At 37.7% G+C, this 4,877-nt stretch overlaps 1 pseudogene; it reads right to left on the bottom strand.

Annotated features, from left to right (window-relative positions):
• Window positions 1-536: 536 nt before the first annotated feature.
• Window positions 537-846, bottom strand: LOC110222426 (ubiquitin-conjugating enzyme E2 D3 pseudogene; annotated as a pseudogene).
• Window positions 847-4,877: the final 4,031 nt, after the last annotated feature.

Here is a 4,877-nt window from a genome sequence, read left to right as displayed (position 1 = left end):
TCTGCTGATGCTATAAATTCAGTACCAATTCTTCAACTATATCAGTTATGAGCACAAAGTATATCATAACACCTCAATGGAAGGCTTAAACAAGATGGATGCTGCTACACTAATGTTGCTTCCTGTGATAGGACAATTGCGTATCCATCTCTCTTTCTCTTAGATGCTATCTTCAGCATCTGTTAGAGTGGTGAGGAATGGTTTTAGTCTCATAACCAAGTTAGAGTAAAGATATTGGCCACATGATGTACATGCTCCATTTAAAAAAAAATTCTGGAATTTGGGCAATTATTTCCTTGTAGCTATTCTACAGTTTCTAAAAGCAGTTATTGTCCAAAGCTGGAAGAACTTAAGTCTTCTCAGATGAGCATGTGCATGAATGGAGGAAGGTAAACAAAAAATAAAATGAAAAAATATGAAGTCTGATAGGGGAGCAGCTGGATTAAAAAAAAATGGAGCAGTAATTTAAAGTTTATTCCAGCTATAATGCAGGTTGTTCTGACTTTAAGGTAGCATTACATGACATACTTCTGAGTTCATTTTTGAGATATTCTGTTGTACTCGTCTCTTTCTGTTTTATAGATCCGTGCAACCTCTGGCACTAAGGGGTCGTCTGGGTTTGAGTCACAAAGCAGTGAACAAATGGATAAAAGAACTTTAGAAATAGTTAAAGCAGGAGCCAACTGTAATCTTAGAATATCAAGACAAATGCTGCCATTACTGTTAATGTTTGGATGATAAATTCTTATTGCAAATGCAACCTTAGGTGGTTTGAAGGGGTAGTCTGTAGGGAAATGGATTGTCAAAAAGAATTCACCGCCTTGATATGGGCTGTCATTTATCATCCCCAACTGGACCAGCAAAACACTGTGCTGGAGGATCATGGGCAAAATTGCTAATTTTTTTATTAATCCATTTCAGTGCCATGGTGTGTGCTTCTTTCTGCCTGACTCAGCACTCTCTCAGTGGGCAGAAGGATCCCGCCAAAAATTCTGGTTACCTGGGGAGGCGGGGAGGTGTTGGGGAAAGGGGATCTTTCTTCTCACATGGTCTAGGCCTGACACAGGCACAGGGGGGTTGGGGCCTCCCTCAAACTGCAGTCTAGGTCTCCTCCCTGTGGGGCAGCTGGTGCTTCCCTCACCCTAGGCTCACTCCCCTGCTTGTCATTTATTATATCACAATGGTATTCCACCACAATTATATACTACAGTTTGTTCAGTCATTCCCCAATTAATGGGCATCCCTTCAATTTCCAATTCTTTGCTACCACTAAAAGAGCTCTTATAAATATTTTTGTCTGTATACGTCCTTTCTCTTTTTGTTTTATCTCTTCAGAATTCAGAACTAGTAGTTGTATTGCTGGGTCAAAAGATATGCACAATTTCATAGCCCATTGGGCATAGTTTCAAATTACTGTCCAGAATGGTTGAATCAGTTCACAACTTCACTAACAATGCGTTAGTGTCTCAATTTTCCCACATCCCCTCCAACATGTTATTTTTCTTCTCTGTCATATTATCCAATCTAAAGGTGTGGGTTAGTACCTCAGAATTGTTTTAATTGCATTTCTCTAATCAATAGTGATTTAGAGCACTTTTTCATGTGATTATAAATAGCTTTGATTACTTCATTTGAACATTGCCTGTTCATAGCCTTTGACCATTTACCAATTGGGGAATGACTTGTATTCTTATAAATTTGACTCAGTTCTCTATATATTTGAGAAAGGAGGCCTTTATCAGAGAAACTTTCTGTAAAATTTTTTTCACAACTATGATTGCTATGTATTTTCTTTCATCTTGTTTCCCCTGTTTGTCCCATTTTCTCTCTCCTTTCACCCTGTCCATCATCAAAAGTGTTTTGCTTCTGACTACCACCTCCTCCATTCTCCCTTCTTTCTGTCAGCCCCCACCTTCTGTAATTCACCTTGCCTTCCTACTTTCCTGTAGGGTAAGATAGATTTCTATTCCTAACTGAATGTATATGTTATTCACCCTTTGAGAGAATTCCAATGAGAATAAGGTTCCAGTAGCAACTCTCCCTCCCACATCCCCTCTCTACCTTTCTACTATAAAATCTCTTTCACATCTCTTTTATGTGAGATAATTTATTTCATTCTACCTCTCCTTTCTCCTTCTCCTAGTGCATTCCTCTTTCTCACTCCTTAATTTTTTTTTGGCCAACATCCCAAAATAGTCAACTCATACCCATGCCCTCTGTCTATGTTTATTCCTCCTAACTACCCTAATAATTAGAAATATCTTAGGAGTTGCAATTATCATTTTTCCATGTAGTAATGCAAACAGTTTAACCTTATTGAATCCCTTATGATTTTTCTTTTTTGTTTACCTTTTTATACTTTTCTTTGGTCTTGTATTTGAAAGTCAGATTTTCTATTCAGCTCTGATCTTTTCATCAGGAATGCTTGAAAGGTCTCTGTTTCACTGAATATCCATTTTTTTTCCTCTGAAGAATTATATCAGTTTTTCTGGGTAGTTGATTTTTTTTTATTGTAATCCTAACTCCTTTGCTCTCTGGAATATTGTATTCCATATGATCCTTTAATGTAGAAGCTGCTAAATCTTGTGTAATACTGACTGTTGCTTCTCAATATTTGAATTGCTTCTTTTTGGCTGTTTGCAATATTTTTTCCTTGATCTGGAAACTCTGGAATTTGGCTATAATATTCCTGGCAGTTTTCATTTTGGGATTTCTTTCAGGAAGTGAAAGGTTGATACTTTCAATTTCTATTTTGCCCTCTGGTTCTAGGATATCAGGGCGGTTTTCCTTGATAATTTCTTGAAAGATTAAGTCTAGGCCCTTTTTTTGATCATGGTTTTCAGGTAATCCAAGACATCTTGGATGATCCCTCCTGGATCTATTTTCCAGGACAATTGATTTTCCAAAGGGAAATTTCACATCCCCCCCATTTTTTCATTCTTTTAAATTTGTTTTAGTGCTTCTTGATGTGTCATGGAGTCATTAGCTTCCACTTGCCCAATTCCAGTTTAAATTTTTTTTTTTCGGTGAGATTTTGTACCTCCTTTTCCATTTGGTCAATTCTGCTTTTTAACAAGCTCTTTTCTTCAGTGCATGTTTGTACATCTTTTGGCCAATTCTGCTTTTTAAGACATTCTTCTCGTCATTGGATTTTTATGTCTCTTTTACCATTTGTCCTATTCTGTTTTTTAAGTTGTTATTTTCAGCATTCAGTATTTTTTTGTGCCTCCTTTACTAAGCTATTGACTCTTTCCCCATGATTTTCTTGAATTACTGTTATTTATTTTCCCAATTTTTCTTCTTTTATTTGATTTTTTAAATCCTTTTTGAGTTCTTCTAGGAATTCTTTTTGGGCCTGAGACCAATTAACATTCTTTTTTGAGGCTTTGGATACAGCAGTTTTCACTTTGTTATTGTCTTCTGAGTTTATGTTTTGATATTCCTGTCACCATAATAATTTTCTATGGTCAGGATCTTTTCATTCATTCTTCTTCTTCTTCTTGTTTTTGAATTTTCCAGCCTATTTCTTGACTTTCAGATTTATATTAAATTTGGGCTTTGCTCCTGGTGTGGAAGAGTCACTGTTTCAAGCTTCAGGTTTTTCACACAGCTGCTTTCAAGAGTTAGATATGGGGGTCTATAAGTTTTCAGTTCTACTGAAGTAGTATGATCTAAAGAGAGGTATGTTTACTACTCTCCTGGGCTGTGCTCTGGCTGTGAGCAACCACAATCACTTTTTTCCACCCTGGAACTGTGACCAGACTCCCTGCTCCCTTGTGTCTGCAAACTCTGGTGTGCTAGTGCTCCTCTTTGCCTTGGGACTGTGACTTAGATCCAAGTATAGATAATGCAACAGAGTCCTGCCTGCACTTCCAGCAAAAGGATACTTGTAATCTTCTAACTAGTTGTCCAACCCCCTTATTGTCTGTGGGCTGAAACCTCTGGAAGCAGTAACTCCTGTGGCTAATTCAGTTGTCCTTAAGACCTGCTGTTGGCTTCTTGGGGCATAGCTTATACTGTATCAGCCTGAATTGGGCTGTGCTCTACTCTTACTCTGGAGTGACAGACCTTTCCTACCAACCTTCTAAGTTGTCTTGGGCTGGAAAATCATTTTACCCCATCCTTTTGTGAGTTCTCCTGCTCCATCATTTGTTTTAAGGCATTATTTAAAATTGTTTGGAGGGTAATTTGGGAGAACTCAGGCTAGTCCCTGCCTTTTCTTCACCATTTTGGCTCTACCCCCACATATAGTCATTTTAACATTGCTGTCTCTTTTGAGTTTGTGTTTTGTTATTACCCATCACCATAGTAACTTTCTATGGTCAGGTTCTTTCCCCTGTCATTTCTCTAGTCTATTTCTTGACTTTTAAGTTGGGCTCTTTTCCTAGGGTGGAGTACGCAGTGTCCTAAGCTTCAGGTTTTTCACTCTGCTGTTTTCCAGGCTAATTCTGGGGACATGTAAGTTTTCAGTTCTTCCAAGAATTTGTAATCTAAGAAGAGGTATGGTCACTGCTCTCCTGGCCTGCTTCCTAGTCTGTGAGCAGTGGATTCTTTCAATTTCTCTTATACCCTCTGTTTCTAGGATAGCAGGACATTTTTCCATTGTATTTTCTTGAACTATGATGTCTAGGCTCTTTCTTTGATCATGGCCTTTAGGTAGTCCAATAATTCTTAAATTATCTCTCCTCTATTTTCCAGTTAATTGTTTTTCTGATATATCTCATATTTTATCCCATGTTTTTGTTCTTTGACTTTGGTTTGTTGTTTCTTGATATCCTTCAGGGTTTTTTTTGGTGCCTCTTTTACCAGGCTGTTAATTGTCTTTTTATAGTTGCATTGTTCTCATTGTTCCCCACCCTCCAATTTTTCCTTTGCCT

The sequence above is a fragment of the Phascolarctos cinereus genome, unplaced genomic scaffold, assembly GCF_003287225.1.
Source record: "Phascolarctos cinereus isolate Bilbo 61053 unplaced genomic scaffold, phaCin_HiC Scaffold_4;HRSCAF=312, whole genome shotgun sequence".
NCBI classification, from domain to species: domain Eukaryota; kingdom Metazoa; phylum Chordata; class Mammalia; order Diprotodontia; family Phascolarctidae; genus Phascolarctos; species Phascolarctos cinereus.
This window is presented reverse-complemented; position numbering and strand designations above follow the sequence as displayed.